Raw genomic sequence first — 19549 nt, 5'->3', positions numbered from 1 at the left:
AGGGGTCTCTTGTTTGTGTTGGGTATTTGAAATGGGCATCCGACCGAAACTCTCAGTTGAGAGCCACAGTAGGACTTTCTGTAACTCTGACATGCAACTGAAACAAAAAGAGGGTACAATCATCCCTGGGTGGGCTTGAACCACCAACCTTTTGGTTATCAGACAAAAAAAAGTTTTCACAACCTTCAAGCTTTGCTTGAACCTCCCAGTTTCTCATGTCATGTGTCATCTTCTTTGAAACAGAGTGGCGCATGGAAAGACATTTAGGCCCACAACCAAAGAGGGCCAAAGGCTCTGGACCATTCTTTCTACATTGCAACTATGTCATCCAAATCACTGGGATTTTTTTCTCTTCTCAAAATTTTTCACACTGTACATGTTGAAATGGTCTTACAACCGGTGCCCTCCTCTTCTGGCCGAAACTTTAAGTTGAGAGGCACCATAGGATTTTCTGTAACATGCAACTGAGACAAAAAGAGGACACTGCCGTCCCTGGGTGGGCTTGAACCACCAACCTTCCGGTTAACAGCCGAACGCGCTAACCAATTGCGCCACAGAGACAACCACGCTCCCCCACTTTGATTAAAGTCGTAAAAAAGCCACAACATGGTAAATGGAGTATGTTTCTTAGAGGACCTTCTGATCAACACAATAAAAAGAAGAGAATGATAAAACATAACAACTGCGTGGAACTACAGCCGCCAACAAATGGACAATTGCAACACAGAGATGGCCTCCACATTAGCGTCTTAACAACAGTCAGCGGGTAATAGGCTACCCCTCTCTTTTGGAGGTATGGCAGCAGAGTGGCGCAGCGGAAGCGTGCTGGGCCCATAACCCAGAGGTCGATGGATCGAAACCATCCTCTGCTAAGTGCTCTCTTTTACTCACGCCCCCTGTTACAATTTGGCCATTATCCCCGGTCGGAATCACATGTTTTTCTCGTAAAAATAGAATAGAGACCCCCGATCCCTGACCATCTCATTTTCACGACCTTCAGACTATGCTTTTTATACACGCAACCTCCCAGTTTCTCATGCCACATGTTTTCGCCTTTGCAACAAAGTGGCACAGGCAAAGGCTTTTGGGCCCACAACCAAATGGGCCATTGGATCTAGACCATCTTTTCTACGTTGCGACTTTCTTATTTAAATCATTCTGATTTCTTTTCTCTTCCCACAATTCTTCACTCTGTACACTAACGACTCACCTATACTTTTACACCACCCGGCACCCTGTAAGCTCCACGCTCCTTCTGCTTTTACGGGAGAAAGACATCCACACTTAAAAAAAAAAAAAAAAAAAAAAAGCTTAAAGCTACAGGTTGAAAAGTATGTGATGATCACAATTGTGGTGAATCAGGCACCCCAACATGGAAACCAGCATGGACCCCAACATGGACTGCCAGAAGGGGGATTAGCTCAAATGGTAGAGCGCTCGCTTAGCATGCGAGAGGTAACGGGATCGACGCCCGTATTCTCCAAAGTTTTGGTTTGCCGAGTTTTTCAAAGAGCGGGACAATTCTCCTCTGTTTCCCTACTCATGTAACTCATTTGCAAGCTTAGGAAGCACCCGACAACCAGCTCGGCAAGCCTTCGATAGCTCAGCTGGTAGAGCGGAGGACTGTAGTAGAAAATCAGCAATCCTTAGGTCGCTGGTTCAATTCCGGCTCGAAGGAACTTTTGTTAGTCTCATAGATGATGTTTCAACCTGTCGACAAATGCTCTCCCGGTGCCCTCGTCTTCTATCTATTTTCAGAGGGGTCTCTTGTTTGTGTTGGGTATTTGAAATGGGCATCCGACCGAAACTCTCAGTTGAGAGCCACAGTAGGACTTTCTGTAACTCTGACATGCAACTGAAACAAAAAGAGGGTACAATCATCCCTGGGTGGGCTTGAACCACCAACCTTTTGGTTATCAGACAAAAAAAAGTTTTCACAACCTTCAAGCTTTGCTTGAACCTCCCAGTTTCTCATGTCATGTGTCATCTTCTTTGAAACAGAGTGGCGCATGGAAAGACATTTAGGCCCACAACCAAAGAGGGCCAAAGGCTCTGGACCATTCTTTCTACATTGCAACTATGTCATCCAAATCACTGGGATTTTTTTCTCTTCTCAAAATTTTTCACACTGTACATGTTGAAATGGTCTTACAACCGGTGCCCTCCTCTTCTGGCCGAAACTTTAAGTTGAGAGGCACCATAGGATTTTCTGTAACATGCAACTGAGACAAAAAGAGGACACTGCCGTCCCTGGGTGGGCTTGAACCACCAACCTTCCGGTTAACAGCCGAACGCGCTAACCAATTGCGCCACAGAGACAACCACGCTCCCCCACTTTGATTAAAGTCGTAAAAAAGCCACAACATGGTAAATGGAGTATGTTTCTTAGAGGACCTTCTGATCAACACAATAAAAAGAAGAGAATGATAAAACATAACAACTGCGTGGAACTACAGCCGCCAACAAATGGACAATTGCAACACAGAGATGGCCTCCACATTAGCGTCTTAACAACAGTCAGCGGGTAATAGGCTACCCCTCTCTTTTGGAGGTATGGCAGCAGAGTGGCGCAGCGGAAGCGTGCTGGGCCCATAACCCAGAGGTCGATGGATCTAAACCATCCTCTGCTAAGTGCTCTCTTTTACTCACGCCCCCTGTTACAATTTGGCCATTATCCCCGGTCGGAATCACATGTTTTTCTCGTAAAAATAGAATAGAGACCCCCGATCCCTGACCATCTCATTTTCACGACCTTCAGACTATGCTTTTTATACACGCAACCTCCCAGTTTCTCATGCCACATGTTTTCGCCTTTGCAACAAAGTGGCACAGGCAAAGGCTTTTGGGCCCACAACCAAATGGGCCATTGGATCTAGACCATCTTTTCTACGTTGCGACTTTCTTATTTAAATCATTCTGATTTCTTTTCTCTTCCCACAATTCTTCACTCTGTACACTAACGACTCACCTATACTTTTACACCACCCGGCACCCTGTAAGCTCCACGCTCCTTCTGCTTTTACGGGAGAAAGACATCCACACTTAAAAAAAAAAAAAAAAAAAAAAAGCTTAAAGCTACAGGTTGAAAAGTATGTGATGATCACAATTGTGGTGAATCAGGCACCCCAACATGGAAACCAGCATGGACCCCAACATGGACTGCCAGAAGGGGGATTAGCTCAAATGGTAGAGCGCTCGCTTAGCATGCGAGAGGTAACGGGATCGACGCCCGTATTCTCCAAAGTTTTGGTTTGCCGAGTTTTTCAAAGAGCGGGACAATTCTCCTCTGTTTCCCTACTCATGTAACTCATTTGCAAGCTTAGGAAGCACCCGACAACCAGCTCGCCAAGCCTTCGATAGCTCAGCTGGTAGAGCGGAGGACTGTAGTAGAAAATCAGCAATCCTTAGGTCGCTGGTTCAATTCCGGCTCGAAGGAACTTTTGTTAGTCTCATAGATGATGTTTCAACCTGTCGACAAATGCTCTCCCGGTGCCCTCGTCTTCTATCTATTTTCAGAGGGGTCTCTTGTTTGTGTTGGGTATTTGAAATGGGCATCCGACCGAAACTCTCAGTTGAGAGCCACAGTAGGACTTTCTGTAACTCTGACATGCAACTGAAACAAAAAGAGGGTACAATCATCCCTGGGTGGGCTTGAACCACCAACCTTTTGGTTATCAGACAAAAAAAAGTTTTCACAACCTTCAAGCTTTGCTTGAACCTCCCAGTTTCTCATGTCATGTGTCATCTTCTTTGAAACAGAGTGGCGCATGGAAAGACGTTTAGGCCCACAACCAAAGAGGGCCAAAGGCTCTGGACCATTCTTTCTACATTGCAACTATGTCATCCAAATCACTGGGATTTTTTTCTCTTCTCAAAATTTTTCACACTGTACATGTTGAAATGGTCTTACAACCGGTGCCCTCCTCTTCTGGCCGAAACTTTAAGTTGAGAGGCACCATAGGATTTTCTGTAACATGCAACTGAGACAAAAAGAGGACACTGCCGTCCCTGGGTGGGCTTGAACCACCAACCTTCCGGTTAACAGCCGAACGCGCTAACCAATTGCGCCACAGAGACAACCACACTCCCCCACTTTGATTAAAGTCGTAAAAAAGCCACAACATGGTAAATGGAGTATGTTTCTTAGAGGACCTTCTGATCAACACAATAAAAAGAAGAGAATGATAAAACATAACAACTGCGTGGAACTACAGCCGCCAACAAATGGACAATTGCAACACAGAGATGGCCTCCACATTAGCGTCTTAACAACAGTCAGCGGGTAATAGGCTACCCCTCTCTTTTGGAGGTATGGCAGCAGAGTGGCGCAGCGGAAGCGTGCTGGGCCCATAACCCAGAGGTCGATGGATCTAAACCATCCTCTGCTAAGTGCTCTCTTTTACTCACGCCCCCTGTTACAATTTGGCCATTATCCCCGGTCGGAATCACATGTTTTTCTCGTAAAAATAGAATAGAGACCCCGGATCCCTGACCATCTCATTTTCACGACCTTCAGACTATGCTTTTTATACACGCAACCTCCCAGTTTCTCATGCCACATGTTTTCGCCTTTGCAACAAAGTGGCACAGGCAAAGGCTTTTGGGCCCACAACCAAATGGGCCATTGGATCTAGACCATCTTTTCTACGTTGCGACTTTCTTATTTAAATCATTCTGATTTCTTTTCTCTTCCCACAATTCTTCACTCTGTACACTAACGACTCACCTATACTTTTACACCACCCGGCACCCTGTAAGCTCCACGCTCCTTCTGCTTTTACGGGAGAAAGACATCCACACTTAAAAAAAAAAAAAAAAAAAAAAAGCTTAAAGCTACAGGTTGAAAAGTATGTGATGATCACAATTGTGGTGAATCAGGCACCCCAACATGGAAACCAGCATGGACCCCAACATGGACTGCCAGAAGGGGGATTAGCTCAAATGGTAGAGCGCTCGCTTAGCATGCGAGAGGTAACGGGATCGACGCCCGTATTCTCCAAAGTTTTGGTTTGCCGAGTTTTTCAAAGAGCGGGACAATTCTCCTCTGTTTCCCTACTCATGTAACTCATTTGCAAGCTTAGGAAGCACCCGACAACCAGCTCGGCAAGCCTTCGATAGCTCAGCTGGTAGAGCGGAGGACTGTAGTAGAAAATCAGCAATCCTTAGGTCGCTGGTTCAATTCCGGCTCGAAGGAACTTTTGTTAGTCTCATAGATGATGTTTCAACCTGTCGACAAATGCTCTCCCGGTGCCCTCGTCTTCTATCTATTTTCAGAGGGGTCTCTTGTTTGTGTTGGGTATTTGAAATGGGCATCCGACCGAAACTCTCAGTTGAGAGCCACAGTAGGACTTTCTGTAACTCTGACATGCAACTGAAACAAAAAGAGGGTACAATCATCCCTGGGTGGGCTTGAACCACCAACCTTTTGGTTATCAGACAAAAAAAAGTTTTCACAACCTTCAAGCTTTGCTTGAACCTCCCAGTTTCTCATGTCATGTGTCATCTTCTTTGAAACAGAGTGGCGCATGGAAAGACATTTAGGCCCACAACCAAAGAGGGCCAAAGGCTCTGGACCATTCTTTCTACATTGCAACTATGTCATCCAAATCACTGGGATTTTTTTCTCTTCTCAAAATTTTTCACACTGTACATGTTGAAATGGTCTTACAACCGGTGCCCTCCTCTTCTGGCCGAAACTTTAAGTTGAGAGGCACCATAGGATTTTCTGTAACATGCAACTGAGACAAAAAGAGGACACTGCCGTCCCTGGGTGGGCTTGAACCACCAACCTTCCGGTTAACAGCCGAACGCGCTAACCAATTGCGCCACAGAGACAACCACGCTCCCCCACTTTGATTAAAGTCGTAAAAAAGCCACAACATGGTAAATGGAGTATGTTTCTTAGAGGACCTTCTGATCAACACAATAAAAAGAAGAGAATGATAAAACATAACAACTGCGTGGAACTACAGCCGCCAACAAATGGACAATTGCAACACAGAGATGGCCTCCACATTAGCGTCTTAACAACAGTCAGCGGGTAATAGGCTACCCCTCTCTTTTGGAGGTATGGCAGCAGAGTGGCGCAGCGGAAGCGTGCTGGGCCCATAACCCAGAGGTCGATGGATCTAAACCATCCTCTGCTAAGTGCTCTCTTTTACTCACGCCCCCTGTTACAATTTGGCCATTATCCCCGGTCGGAATCACATGTTTTTCTCGTAAAAATAGAATAGAGACCCCCGATCCCTGACCATCTCATTTTCACGACCTTCAGACTATGCTTTTTATACACGCAACCTCCCAGTTTCTCATGCCACATGTTTTCGCCTTTGCAACAAAGTGGCACAGGCAAAGGCTTTTGGGCCCACAACCAAATGGGCCATTGGATCTAGACCATCTTTTCTACGTTGCGACTTTCTTATTTAAATCATTCTGATTTCTTTTCTCTTCCCACAATTCTTCACTCTGTACACTAACGACTCACCTATACTTTTACACCACCCGGCACCCTGTAAGCTCCACGCTCCTTCTGCTTTTACGGGAGAAAGACATCCACACTTAAAAAAAAAAAAAAAAAAAAAAGCTTAAAGCTACAGGTTGAAAAGTATGTGATGATCACAATTGTGGTGAATCAGGCACCCCAACATGGAAACCAGCATGGACCCCAACATGGACTGCCAGAAGGGGGATTAGCTCAAATGGTAGAGCGCTCGCTTAGCATGCGAGAGGTAACGGGATCGACGCCCGTATTCTCCAAAGTTTTGGTTTGCCGAGTTTTTCAAAGAGCGGGACAATTCTCCTCTGTTTCCCTACTCATGTAACTCATTTGCAAGCTTAGGAAGCACCCGACAACCAGCTCGCCAAGCCTTCGATAGCTCAGCTGGTAGAGCGGAGGACTGTAGTAGAAAATCAGCAATCCTTAGGTCGCTGGTTCAATTCCGGCTCGAAGGAACTTTTGTTAGTCTCATAGATGATGTTTCAACCTGTCGACAAATGCTCTCCCGGTGCCCTCGTCTTCTATCTATTTTCAGAGGGGTCTCTTGTTTGTGTTGGGTATTTGAAATGGGCATCCGACCGAAACTCTCAGTTGAGAGCCACAGTAGGACTTTCTGTAACTCTGACATGCAACTGAAACAAAAAGAGGGTACAATCATCCCTGGGTGGGCTTGAACCACCAACCTTTTGGTTATCAGACAAAAAAAAGTTTTCACAACCTTCAAGCTTTGCTTGAACCTCCCAGTTTCTCATGTCATGTGTCATCTTCTTTGAAACAGAGTGGCGCATGGAAAGACGTTTAGGCCCACAACCAAAGAGGGCCAAAGGCTCTGGACCATTCTTTCTACATTGCAACTATGTCATCCAAATCACTGGGATTTTTTTCTCTTCTCAAAATTTTTCACACTGTACATGTTGAAATGGTCTTACAACCGGTGCCCTCCTCTTCTGGCCGAAACTTTAAGTTGAGAGGCACCATAGGATTTTCTGTAACATGCAACTGAGACAAAAAGAGGACACTGCCGTCCCTGGGTGGGCTTGAACCACCAACCTTCCGGTTAACAGCCGAACGCGCTAACCAATTGCGCCACAGAGACAACCACACTCCCCCACTTTGATTAAAGTCGTAAAAAAGCCACAACATGGTAAATGGAGTATGTTTCTTAGAGGACCTTCTGATCAACACAATAAAAAGAAGAGAATGATAAAACATAACAACTGCGTGGAACTACAGCCGCCAACAAATGGACAATTGCAACACAGAGATGGCCTCCACATTAGCGTCTTAACAACAGTCAGCGGGTAATAGGCTACCCCTCTCTTTTGGAGGTATGGCAGCAGAGTGGCGCAGCGGAAGCGTGCTGGGCCCATAACCCAGAGGTCGATGGATCTAAACCATCCTCTGCTAAGTGCTCTCTTTTACTCACGCCCCCTGTTACAATTTGGCCATTATCCCCGGTCGGAATCACATGTTTTTCTCGTAAAAATAGAATAGAGACCCCGGATCCCTGACCATCTCATTTTCACGACCTTCAGACTATGCTTTTTATACACGCAACCTCCCAGTTTCTCATGCCACATGTTTTCGCCTTTGCAACAAAGTGGCACAGGCAAAGGCTTTTGGGCCCACAACCAAATGGGCCATTGGATCTAGACCATCTTTTCTACGTTGCGACTTTCTTATTTAAATCATTCTGATTTCTTTTCTCTTCCCACAATTCTTCACTCTGTACACTAACGACTCACCTATACTTTTACACCACCCGGCACCCTGTAAGCTCCACGCTCCTTCTGCTTTTACGGGAGAAAGACATCCACACTTAAAAAAAAAAAAAAAAAAAAAAAGCTTAAAGCTACAGGTTGAAAAGTATGTGATGATCACAATTGTGGTGAATCAGGCACCCCAACATGGAAACCAGCATGGACCCCAACATGGACTGCCAGAAGGGGGATTAGCTCAAATGGTAGAGCGCTCGCTTAGCATGCGAGAGGTAACGGGATCGACGCCCGTATTCTCCAAAGTTTTGGTTTGCCGAGTTTTTCAAAGAGCGGGACAATTCTCCTCTGTTTCCCTACTCATGTAACTCATTTGCAAGCTTAGGAAGCACCCGACAACCAGCTCGGCAAGCCTTCGATAGCTCAGCTGGTAGAGCGGAGGACTGTAGTAGAAAATCAGCAATCCTTAGGTCGCTGGTTCAATTCCGGCTCGAAGGAACTTTTGTTAGTCTCATAGATGATGTTTCAACCTGTCGACAAATGCTCTCCCGGTGCCCTCGTCTTCTATCTATTTTCAGAGGGGTCTCTTGTTTGTGTTGGGTATTTGAAATGGGCATCCGACCGAAACTCTCAGTTGAGAGCCACAGTAGGACTTTCTGTAACTCTGACATGCAACTGAAACAAAAAGAGGGTACAATCATCCCTGGGTGGGCTTGAACCACCAACCTTTTGGTTATCAGACAAAAAAAAGTTTTCACAACCTTCAAGCTTTGCTTGAACCTCCCAGTTTCTCATGTCATGTGTCATCTTCTTTGAAACAGAGTGGCGCATGGAAAGACATTTAGGCCCACAACCAAAGAGGGCCAAAGGCTCTGGACCATTCTTTCTACATTGCAACTATGTCATCCAAATCACTGGGATTTTTTTCTCTTCTCAAAATTTTTCACACTGTACATGTTGAAATGGTCTTACAACCGGTGCCCTCCTCTTCTGGCCGAAACTTTAAGTTGAGAGGCACCATAGGATTTTCTGTAACATGCAACTGAGACAAAAAGAGGACACTGCCGTCCCTGGGTGGGCTTGAACCACCAACCTTCCGGTTAACAGCCGAACGCGCTAACCAATTGCGCCACAGAGACAACCACGCTCCCCCACTTTGATTAAAGTCGTAAAAAAGCCACAACATGGTAAATGGAGTATGTTTCTTAGAGGACCTTCTGATCAACACAATAAAAAGAAGAGAATGATAAAACATAACAACTGCGTGGAACTACAGCCGCCAACAAATGGACAATTGCAACACAGAGATGGCCTCCACATTAGCGTCTTAACAACAGTCAGCGGGTAATAGGCTACCCCTCTCTTTTGGAGGTATGGCAGCAGAGTGGCGCAGCGGAAGCGTGCTGGGCCCATAACCCAGAGGTCGATGGATCTAAACCATCCTCTGCTAAGTGCTCTCTTTTACTCACGCCCCCTGTTACAATTTGGCCATTATCCCCGGTCGGAATCACATGTTTTTCTCGTAAAAATAGAATAGAGACCCCCGATCCCTGACCATCTCATTTTCACGACCTTCAGACTATGCTTTTTATACACGCAACCTCCCAGTTTCTCATGCCACATGTTTTCGCCTTTGCAACAAAGTGGCACAGGCAAAGGCTTTTGGGCCCACAACCAAATGGGCCATTGGATCTAGACCATCTTTTCTACGTTGCGACTTTCTTATTTAAATCATTCTGATTTCTTTTCTCTTCCCACAATTCTTCACTCTGTACACTAACGACTCACCTATACTTTTACACCACCCGGCACCCTGTAAGCTCCACGCTCCTTCTGCTTTTACGGGAGAAAGACATCCACACTTAAAAAAAAAAAAAAAAAAAAAAGCTTAAAGCTACAGGTTGAAAAGTATGTGATGATCACAATTGTGGTGAATCAGGCACCCCAACATGGAAACCAGCATGGACCCCAACATGGACTGCCAGAAGGGGGATTAGCTCAAATGGTAGAGCGCTCGCTTAGCATGCGAGAGGTAACGGGATCGACGCCCGTATTCTCCAAAGTTTTGGTTTGCCGAGTTTTTCAAAGAGCGGGACAATTCTCCTCTGTTTCCCTACTCATGTAACTCATTTGCAAGCTTAGGAAGCACCCGACAACCAGCTCGGCAAGCCTTCGATAGCTCAGCTGGTAGAGCGGAGGACTGTAGTAGAAAATCAGCAATCCTTAGGTCGCTGGTTCAATTCCGGCTCGAAGGAACTTTTGTTAGTCTCATAGATGATGTTTCAACCTGTCGACAAATGCTCTCCCGGTGCCCTCGTCTTCTATCTATTTTCAGAGGGGTCTCTTGTTTGTGTTGGGTATTTGAAATGGGCATCCGACCGAAACTCTCAGTTGAGAGCCACAGTAGGACTTTCTGTAACTCTGACATGCAACTGAAACAAAAAGAGGGTACAATCATCCCTGGGTGGGCTTGAACCACCAACCTTTTGGTTATCAGACAAAAAAAAGTTTTCACAACCTTCAAGCTTTGCTTGAACCTCCCAGTTTCTCATGTCATGTGTCATCTTCTTTGAAACAGAGTGGCGCATGGAAAGACATTTAGGCCCACAACCAAAGAGGGCCAAAGGCTCTGGACCATTCTTTCTACATTGCAACTATGTCATCCAAATCACTGGGATTTTTTTCTCTTCTCAAAATTTTTCACACTGTACATGTTGAAATGGTCTTACAACCGGTGCCCTCCTCTTCTGGCCGAAACTTTAAGTTGAGAGGCACCATAGGATTTTCTGTAACATGCAACTGAGACAAAAAGAGGACACTGCCGTCCCTGGGTGGGCTTGAACCACCAACCTTCCGGTTAACAGCCGAACGCGCTAACCAATTGCGCCACAGAGACAACCACGCTCCCCCACTTTGATTAAAGTCGTAAAAAAGCCACAACATGGTAAATGGAGTATGTTTCTTAGAGGACCTTCTGATCAACACAATAAAAAGAAGAGAATGATAAAACATAACAACTGCGTGGAACTACAGCCGCCAACAAATGGACAATTGCAACACAGAGATGGCCTCCACATTAGCGTCTTAACAACAGTCAGCGGGTAATAGGCTACCCCTCTCTTTTGGAGGTATGGCAGCAGAGTGGCGCAGCGGAAGCGTGCTGGGCCCATAACCCAGAGGTCGATGGATCGAAACCATCCTCTGCTAAGTGCTCTCTTTTACTCACGCCCCCTGTTACAATTTGGCCATTATCCCCGGTCGGAATCACATGTTTTTCTCGTAAAAATAGAATAGAGACCCCCGATCCCTGACCATCTCATTTTCACGACCTTCAGACTATGCTTTTTATACACGCAACCTCCCAGTTTCTCATGCCACATGTTTTCGCCTTTGCAACAAAGTGGCACAGGCAAAGGCTTTTGGGCCCACAACCAAATGGGCCATTGGATCTAGACCATCTTTTCTACGTTGCGACTTTCTTATTTAAATCATTCTGATTTCTTTTCTCTTCCCACAATTCTTCACTCTGTACACTAACGACTCACCTATACTTTTACACCACCCGGCACCCTGTAAGCTCCACGCTCCTTCTGCTTTTACGGGAGAAAGACATCCACACTTAAAAAAAAAAAAAAAAAAAAAAAAGCTTAAAGCTACAGGTTGAAAAGTATGTGATGATCACAATTGTGGTGAATCAGGCACCCCAACATGGAAACCAGCATGGACCCCAACATGGACTGCCAGAAGGGGGATTAGCTCAAATGGTAGAGCGCTCGCTTAGCATGCGAGAGGTAACGGGATCGACGCCCGTATTCTCCAAAGTTTTGGTTTGCCGAGTTTTTCAAAGAGCGGGACAATTCTCCTCTGTTTCCCTACTCATGTAACTCATTTGCAAGCTTAGGAAGCACCCGACAACCAGCTCGGCAAGCCTTCGATAGCTCAGCTGGTAGAGCGGAGGACTGTAGTAGAAAATCAGCAATCCTTAGGTCGCTGGTTCAATTCCGGCTCGAAGGCACTTTTGTTAGTCTCATAGATGATGTTTCAACCTGTCGACAAATGCTCTCCCGGTGCCCTCGTCTTCTATCTATTTTCAGAGGGGTCTCTTGTTTGTGTTGGGTATTTGAAATGGGCATCCGACCGAAACTCTCAGTTGAGAGCCACAGTAGGACTTTCTGTAACTCTGACATGCAACTGAAACAAAAAGAGGGTACAATCATCCCTGGGTGGGCTTGAACCACCAACCTTTTGGTTATCAGACAAAAAAAAGTTTTCACAACCTTCAAGCTTTGCTTGAACCTCCCAGTTTCTCATGTCATGTGTCATCTTCTTTGAAACAGAGTGGCGCATGGAAAGACATTTAGGCCCACAACCAAAGAGGGCCAAAGGCTCTGGACCATTCTTTCTACATTGCAACTATGTCATCCAAATCACTGGGATTTTTTTCTCTTCTCAAAATTTTTCACACTGTACATGTTGAAATGGTCTTACAACCGGTGCCCTCCTCTTCTGGCCGAAACTTTAAGTTGAGAGGCACCATAGGATTTTCTGTAACATGCAACTGAGACAAAAAGAGGACACTGCCGTCCCTGGGTGGGCTTGAACCACCAACCTTCCGGTTAACAGCCGAACGCGCTAACCAATTGCGCCACAGAGACAACCACGCTCCCCCACTTTGATTAAAGTCGTAAAAAAGCCACAACATGGTAAATGGAGTATGTTTCTTAGAGGACCTTCTGATCAACACAATAAAAAGAAGAGAATGATAAAACATAACAACTGCGTGGAACTACAGCCGCCAACAAATGGACAATTGCAACACAGAGATGGCCTCCACATTAGCGTCTTAACAACAGTCAGCGGGTAATAGGCTACCCCTCTCTTTTGGAGGTATGGCAGCAGAGTGGCGCAGCGGAAGCGTGCTGGGCCCATAACCCAGAGGTCGATGGATCGAAACCATCCTCTGCTAAGTGCTCTCTTTTACTCACGCCCCCTGTTACAATTTGGCCATTATCCCCGGTCGGAATCACATGTTTTTCTCGTAAAAATAGAATAGAGACCCCCGATCCCTGACCATCTCATTTTCACGACCTTCAGACTATGCTTTTTATACACGCAACCTCCCAGTTTCTCATGCCACATGTTTTCGCCTTTGCAACAAAGTGGCACAGGCAAAGGCTTTTGGGCCCACAACCAAATGGGCCATTGGATCTAGACCATCTTTTCTACGTTGCGACTTTCTTATTTAAATCATTCTGATTTCTTTTCTCTTCCCACAATTCTTCACTCTGTACACTAACGACTCACCTATACTTTTACACCACCCGGCACCCTGTAAGCTCCACGCTCCTTCTGCTTTTACGGGAGAAAGACATCCACACTTAAAAAAAAAAAAAAAAAAAGCTTAAAGCTACAGGTTGAAAAGTATGTGATGATCACAATTGTGGTGAATCAGGCACCCCAACATGGAAACCAGCATGGACCCCAACATGGACTGCCAGAAGGGGGATTAGCTCAAATGGTAGAGCGCTCGCTTAGCATGCGAGAGGTAACGGGATCGACGCCCGTATTCTCCAAAGTTTTGGTTTGCCGAGTTTTTCAAAGAGCGGGACAATTCTCCTCTGTTTCCCTACTCATGTAACTCATTTGCAAGCTTAGGAAGCACCCGACAACCAGCTCGGCAAGCCTTCGATAGCTCAGCTGGTAGAGCGGAGGACTGTAGTAGAAAATCAGCAATCCTTAGGTCGCTGGTTCAATTCCGGCTCGAAGGAACTTTTGTTAGTCTCATAGATGATGTTTCAACCTGTCGACAAATGCTCTCCCGGTGCCCTCGTCTTCTATCTATTTTCAGAGGGGTCTCTTGTTTGTGTTGGGTATTTGAAATGGGCATCCGACCGAAACTCTCAGTTGAGAGCCACAGTAGGACTTTCTGTAACTCTGACATGCAACTGAAACAAAAAGAGGGTACAATCATCCCTGGGTGGGCTTGAACCACCAACCTTTTGGTTATCAGACAAAAAAAAGTTTTCACAACCTTCAAGCTTTGCTTGAACCTCCCAGTTTCTCATGTCATGTGTCATCTTCTTTGAAACAGAGTGGCGCATGGAAAGACATTTAGGCCCACAACCAAAGAGGGCCAAAGGCTCTGGACCATTCTTTCTACATTGCAACTATGTCATCCAAATCACTGGGATTTTTTTCTCTTCTCAAAATTTTTCACACTGTACATGTTGAAATAGTCTTACAACCGGTGCCCTCCTCTTCTGGCCGAAACTTTAAGTTGAGAGGCACCATAGGATTTTCTGTAACATGCAACTGAGACAAAAAGAGGACACTGCCGTCCCTGGGTGGGCTTGAACCACCAACCTTCCGGTTAACAGCCGAACGCGCTAACCAATTGCGCCACAGAGACAACCACGCTCCCCCACTTTGATTAAAGTCGTAAAAAAGCCACAACATGGTAAATGGAGTATGTTTCTTAGAGGACCTTCTGATCAACACAATAAAAAGAAGAGAATGATAAAACATAACAACTGCGTGGAACTACAGCCGCCAACAAATGGACAATTGCAACACAGAGATGGCCTCCACATTAGCGTCTTAACAACAGTCAGCGGGTAATAGGCTACCCCTCTCTTTTGGAGGTATGGCAGCAGAGTGGCGCAGCGGAAGCGTGCTGGGCCCATAACCCAGAGGTCGATGGATCTAAACCATCCTCTGCTAAGTGCTCTCTTTTACTCACGCCCCCTGTTACAATTTGGCCATTATCCCCGGTCGGAATCACATGTTTTTCTCGTAAAAATAGAATAGAGACCCCCGATCCCTGACCATCTCAATTTCACGACCTTCAGACTATGCTTTTTATACACGCAACCTCCCAGTTTCTCATGCCACATGTTTTCGCCTTTGCAACAAAGTGGCACAGGCAAAGGCTTTTGGGCCCACAACCAAATGGGCCATTGGATCTAGACCATCTTTTCTACGTTGCGACTTTCTTATTTAAATCATTCTGATTTCTTTTCTCTTCCCACAATTCTTCACTCTGTACACTAACGACTCACCTATACTTTTACACCACCCGGCACCCTGTAAGCTCCACGCTCCTTCTGCTTTTACGGGAGAAAGACATCCACACTTAAAAAAAAAAAAAAAAAAAAAAAAGCTTAAAGCTACAGGTTGAAAAGTATGTGATGATCACAATTGTGGTGAATCAGGCACCCCAACATGGAAACCAGCATGGACCCCAACATGGACTGCCAGAAGGGGGATTAGCTCAAATGGTAGAGCGCTCGCTTAGCATGCGAGAGGTAACGGGATCGACGCCCGTATTCTCCAAAGTTTTGGTTTGCCGAGTTTTTCAAAGAGCGGGACAATTCTCCTCTGTTTCCCTACTCATGTAACTCATTTGCAAGCTTAGGAAGCACCCGACAACCAGCTCGGCAAGCCTTCGATAGCTCAGCTGGTAGAGCGGAGGACTGTAGTAGAAAATCAGCAATCCTTAGGTCGCTGGTTCAATTCCGGCTCGAAGGAACTTTTGTTAGTCTCATAGATGATGTTTCAACCTGTCGACAAATGCTCTCCCGGTGCCCTCGTCTTCTATCTATTTTCAGAGGGGTCTCTTGTTTGTGTTGGGTATTTGAAATGGGCATCCGACCGAAACTCTCAGTTGAGAGCCACAGTAGGACTTTCTGTAACTCTGACATGCAACTGAAACAAAAAGAGGGTACAATCATCCCTGGGTGGGCTTGAACCACCAACCTTTTGGTTATCAGACAAAAAAAAGTTTTCACAACCTTCAAGCTTTGCTTGAACCTCCCAGTTTCTCATGTCATGTGTCATCTTCTTTGAAACAGAGTGGCGCATGGAAAGACATTTAGGCCCACAACCAAAGAGGGCCAAAGGCTCTGGACCATTCTTTCTACATTGCAACTATGTCATCCAAATCACTGGGATTTTTTTCTCTTCTCAAAATTTTTCACACTGTACATGTTGAAATGGTCTTACAACCGGTGCCCTCCTCTTCTGGCCGAAACTTTAAGTTGAGAGGCACCATAGGATTTTCTGTAACATGCAACTGAGACAAAAAGAGGACACTGCCGTCCCTGGGTGGGCTTGAACCACCAACCTTCCGGTTAACAGCCGAACGCGCTAACCAATTGCGCCACAGAGACAACCACGCTCCCCCACTTTGATTAAAGTCGTAAAAAAGCCACAACATGGTAAATGGAGTATGTTTCTTAGAGGACCTTCTGATCAACACAATAAAAAGAAGAGAATGATAAAACATAACAACTGCGTGGAACTACAGCCGCCAACAAATGGACAATTGCAACACAGAGATGGCCTCCACATTAGCGTCTTAACAACAGTCAGCGGGTAATAGGCTACCCCTCTCTTTTGGAGGTATGGCAGCAGAGTGGCGCAGCGGAAGCGTGCTGGGCCCATAACCCAGAGGTCGATGGATCTAAACCATCCTCTGCTAAGTGCTCTCTTTTACTCACGCCCCCTGTTACAATTTGGCCATTATCCCCGGTCGGAATCACATGTTTTTCTCGTAAAAATAGAATAGAGACCCCCGATCCCTGACCATCTCAATTTCACGACCTTCAGACTATGCTTTTTATACACGCAACCTCCCAGTTTCTCATGCCACATGTTTTCGCCTTTGCAACAAAGTGGCACAGGCAAAGGCTTTTGGGCCCACAACCAAATGGGCCATTGGATCTAGACCATCTTTTCTACGTTGCGACTTTCTTATTTAAATCATTCTGATTTCTTTTCTCTTCCCACAATTCTTCACTCTGTACACTAACGACTCACCTATACTTTTACACCACCCGGCACCCTGTAAGCTCCACGCTCCTTCTGCTTTTACGGGAGAAAGACATCCACACTTAAAAAAAAAAAAAAAAAAAAAAAGCTTAAAGCTACAGGTTGAAAAGTATGTGATGATCACAATTGTGGTGAATCAGGCACCCCAACATGGAAACCAGCATGGACCCCAACATGGACTGCCAGAAGGGGGATTAGCTCAAATGGTAGAGCGCTCGCTTAGCATGCGAGAGGTAACGGGATCGACGCCCGTATTCTCCAAAGTTTTGGTTTGCCGAGTTTTTCAAAGAGCGGGACAATTCTCCTCTGTTTCCCTACTCATGTAACTCATTTGCAAGCTTAGGAAGCACCCGACAACCAGCTCAGCAAGCCTTCGATAGCTCAGCTGGTAGAGCGGAGGACTGTAGTAGAAAATCAGCAATCCTTAGGTCGCTGGTTCAATTCCGGCTCGAAGGAACTTTTGTTAGTCTCATAGATGATGTTTCAACCTGTCGACAAATGCTCTCCCGGTGCCCTCGTCTTCTATCTATTTTCAGAGGGGTCTCTTGTTTGTGTTGGGTATTTGAAATGGGCATCCGACCGAAACTCTCAGTTGAGAGCCACAGTAGGACTTTCTGTAACTCTGACATGCAACTGAAACAAAAAGAGGGTACAATCATCCCTGGGTGGGATTGAACCACCAACCTTTTGGTTATCAGACAAAAAAAAGTTTTCACAACCTTCAAGCTTTGCTTGAACCTCCCAGTTTCTCATGTCATGTGTCATCTTCTTTGAAACAGAGTGGCTCATGGAAAGACATTTAGGCCCACAACCAAAGAGGGCCAAAGGCTCTGGACCATTCTTTCTACATTGCAACTATGTCATCCAAATCACTGGGATTTTTTTCTCTTCTCAAAATTTTTCACACTGTACATGTTGAAATGGTCTTACAACCGGTGCCCTCCTCTTCTGGCCGAAACTTTAAGTTGAGAGGCACCATAGGATTTTCTGTAACATGCAACTGAGACAAAAAGAGGACACTGCCGTCCCTGGGTGGGCTTGAACCACCAACCTTCCGGTTAACAGCCGAACGCGCTAACCAATTGCGCCACAGAGACAACCACGCTCCCCCACTTTGATTAAAGTCGTAAAAAAGCCACAACATGGTAAATGGAGTATGTTTCTTAGAGGACCTTCTGATCAACACAATAAAAAGAAGAGAATGATAAAACATAACAACTGCGTGGAACTACAGCCGCCAACAAATGGACAATTGCAACACAGAGATGGCCTCCACATTAGCGTCTTAACAACAGTCAGCGGGTAATAGGCTACCCCTCTCTTTTGGAGGTATGGCAGCAGAGTGGCGCAGCGGAAGCGTGCTGGGCCCATAACCCAGAGCTCGATGGATCGAAACCATCCTCTGCTAAGTGCTCTCTTTTACTCACGCCCCCTGTTACAATTTGGCCATTATCCCCGGTCGGAATCACATGTTTTTCTCGTAAAAATAGAATAGAGACCCCCGATCCCTGACCATCTCATTTTCACGACCTTCAGACTATGCTTTTTATACACGCAACCTCCCAGTTTCTCATGCCACATGTTTTCGCCTTTGCAACAAAGTGGCACAGGCAAAGGCTTTTGGGCCCACAACCAAATGGGCCATTGGATCTAGACCATCTTTTCTACGTTGCGACTTTCTTATTTAAATCATTCTGATTTCTTTTCTCTTCCCACAATTCTTCACTCTGTACACTAACGACTCACCTATACTTTTACACCACCCGGCACCCTGTAAGCTCCACGCTCCTTCTGCTTTTACGGGAGAAAGACATCCACACTTAAAAAAAAAAAAAAAAAAAAAAAAAAAAGCTTAAAGCTACAGGTTGAAAAGTATGTGATGATCACAATTGTGGTGAATCAGGCACCCCAACATGGAAACCAGCATGGACCCCAACATGGACTGCCAGAAGGGGGATTAGCTCAAATGGTAGAGCGCTCGCTTAGCATGCGAGAGGTAACGGGATCGACGCCCGTATTCTCCAAAGTTTTGGTTTGCCGAGTTTTTCAAAGAGCGGGACAATTCTCCTCTGTTTCCCTACTCATGTAACTCATTTGCAAGCTTAGGAAGCACCCGACAACCAGCTCGGCAAGCCTTCGACAGCTCAGCTGGTAGAGCGGAGGACTGTAGTAGAAAATCAGCAATCCTTAGGTCGCTGGTTCAATTCCAGCTCGAAGGAACTCTTGTTAGTCTCATAGATGATGTTTCAACCTGTCGACAAATGCTCTCCCGGTGCCCTCGTCTTCTATCTATTTTCAGAGGGGTCTCTTGTTTGTGTTGGGTATTTGAAATGGGCATCCGACCGAAACTCTCAGTTGAGAGCCACAGTAGGACTTTCTGTAACTCTGACATGCAACTGAAACAAAAAGAGGGTACAATCATCCCTGGGTGGGCTTGAACCACCAACCTTTTGGTTATCAGACAAAAAAAAGTTTTCACAACCTTCAAGCTTTGCTTGAACCTCCCAGT

The 19549-nt window shown here is 45.7% G+C and overlaps 20 non-coding genes across 20 annotated transcripts; 9 read left to right on the top strand and 11 right to left on the bottom strand.

The window, feature by feature from the left end:
- Positions 1-487: 487 nt before the first annotated feature.
- TRNAN-GUU (transfer RNA asparagine (anticodon GUU)) lies at positions 488-561 on the bottom strand. Its single transcript has one exon. It is a non-coding gene; the product is annotated as a tRNA-Asn (tRNA).
- A 1031-nt stretch (positions 562-1592) lies between these two features.
- On the top strand, positions 1593-1678 carry TRNAY-GUA (transfer RNA tyrosine (anticodon GUA)). The gene is given in 2 exon segments: positions 1593-1629; positions 1643-1678. It is a non-coding gene; the product is annotated as a tRNA-Tyr (tRNA).
- A 567-nt stretch (positions 1679-2245) lies between these two features.
- TRNAN-GUU (transfer RNA asparagine (anticodon GUU)) lies at positions 2246-2319 on the bottom strand. Its single transcript has one exon. It is a non-coding gene; the product is annotated as a tRNA-Asn (tRNA).
- A 1031-nt stretch (positions 2320-3350) lies between these two features.
- On the top strand, positions 3351-3436 carry TRNAY-GUA (transfer RNA tyrosine (anticodon GUA)). Its single transcript is given in 2 exon segments — positions 3351-3387; positions 3401-3436. It is a non-coding gene; the product is annotated as a tRNA-Tyr (tRNA).
- A 567-nt stretch (positions 3437-4003) lies between these two features.
- TRNAN-GUU (transfer RNA asparagine (anticodon GUU)) lies at positions 4004-4077 on the bottom strand. The gene has a single exon. It is a non-coding gene; the product is annotated as a tRNA-Asn (tRNA).
- A 1031-nt stretch (positions 4078-5108) lies between these two features.
- TRNAY-GUA (transfer RNA tyrosine (anticodon GUA)) lies at positions 5109-5194 on the top strand. The gene is given in 2 exon segments: positions 5109-5145; positions 5159-5194. It is a non-coding gene; the product is annotated as a tRNA-Tyr (tRNA).
- A 567-nt stretch (positions 5195-5761) lies between these two features.
- TRNAN-GUU (transfer RNA asparagine (anticodon GUU)) lies at positions 5762-5835 on the bottom strand. The gene has a single exon. It is a non-coding gene; the product is annotated as a tRNA-Asn (tRNA).
- A 1030-nt stretch (positions 5836-6865) lies between these two features.
- TRNAY-GUA (transfer RNA tyrosine (anticodon GUA)) lies at positions 6866-6951 on the top strand. Its single transcript is given in 2 exon segments — positions 6866-6902; positions 6916-6951. It is a non-coding gene; the product is annotated as a tRNA-Tyr (tRNA).
- A 567-nt stretch (positions 6952-7518) lies between these two features.
- On the bottom strand, positions 7519-7592 carry TRNAN-GUU (transfer RNA asparagine (anticodon GUU)). Its single transcript has one exon. It is a non-coding gene; the product is annotated as a tRNA-Asn (tRNA).
- Positions 7593-8623: 1031 nt separating this feature from the next.
- On the top strand, positions 8624-8709 carry TRNAY-GUA (transfer RNA tyrosine (anticodon GUA)). The gene is given in 2 exon segments: positions 8624-8660; positions 8674-8709. It is a non-coding gene; the product is annotated as a tRNA-Tyr (tRNA).
- A 567-nt stretch (positions 8710-9276) lies between these two features.
- On the bottom strand, positions 9277-9350 carry TRNAN-GUU (transfer RNA asparagine (anticodon GUU)). The gene has a single exon. It is a non-coding gene; the product is annotated as a tRNA-Asn (tRNA).
- Positions 9351-10380: 1030 nt separating this feature from the next.
- On the top strand, positions 10381-10466 carry TRNAY-GUA (transfer RNA tyrosine (anticodon GUA)). The gene is given in 2 exon segments: positions 10381-10417; positions 10431-10466. It is a non-coding gene; the product is annotated as a tRNA-Tyr (tRNA).
- Positions 10467-11033: 567 nt separating this feature from the next.
- Positions 11034-11107, bottom strand: TRNAN-GUU (transfer RNA asparagine (anticodon GUU)). Its single transcript has one exon. It is a non-coding gene; the product is annotated as a tRNA-Asn (tRNA).
- A 1685-nt stretch (positions 11108-12792) lies between these two features.
- TRNAN-GUU (transfer RNA asparagine (anticodon GUU)) lies at positions 12793-12866 on the bottom strand. The gene has a single exon. It is a non-coding gene; the product is annotated as a tRNA-Asn (tRNA).
- A 1027-nt stretch (positions 12867-13893) lies between these two features.
- On the top strand, positions 13894-13979 carry TRNAY-GUA (transfer RNA tyrosine (anticodon GUA)). The gene is given in 2 exon segments: positions 13894-13930; positions 13944-13979. It is a non-coding gene; the product is annotated as a tRNA-Tyr (tRNA).
- Positions 13980-14546: 567 nt separating this feature from the next.
- On the bottom strand, positions 14547-14620 carry TRNAN-GUU (transfer RNA asparagine (anticodon GUU)). Its single transcript has one exon. It is a non-coding gene; the product is annotated as a tRNA-Asn (tRNA).
- Positions 14621-15652: 1032 nt separating this feature from the next.
- TRNAY-GUA (transfer RNA tyrosine (anticodon GUA)) lies at positions 15653-15738 on the top strand. The gene is given in 2 exon segments: positions 15653-15689; positions 15703-15738. It is a non-coding gene; the product is annotated as a tRNA-Tyr (tRNA).
- A 567-nt stretch (positions 15739-16305) lies between these two features.
- TRNAN-GUU (transfer RNA asparagine (anticodon GUU)) lies at positions 16306-16379 on the bottom strand. Its single transcript has one exon. It is a non-coding gene; the product is annotated as a tRNA-Asn (tRNA).
- A 1031-nt stretch (positions 16380-17410) lies between these two features.
- TRNAY-GUA (transfer RNA tyrosine (anticodon GUA)) lies at positions 17411-17496 on the top strand. The gene is given in 2 exon segments: positions 17411-17447; positions 17461-17496. It is a non-coding gene; the product is annotated as a tRNA-Tyr (tRNA).
- A 567-nt stretch (positions 17497-18063) lies between these two features.
- On the bottom strand, positions 18064-18137 carry TRNAN-GUU (transfer RNA asparagine (anticodon GUU)). The gene has a single exon. It is a non-coding gene; the product is annotated as a tRNA-Asn (tRNA).
- Positions 18138-19549: the final 1412 nt, after the last annotated feature.

Source organism: Rhinoderma darwinii, assembly GCF_050947455.1.
Source record: "Rhinoderma darwinii isolate aRhiDar2 chromosome 4 unlocalized genomic scaffold, aRhiDar2.hap1 SUPER_4_unloc_9, whole genome shotgun sequence".
Taxonomy (NCBI): domain Eukaryota; kingdom Metazoa; phylum Chordata; class Amphibia; order Anura; family Rhinodermatidae; genus Rhinoderma; species Rhinoderma darwinii.
This window is presented reverse-complemented; position numbering and strand designations above follow the sequence as displayed.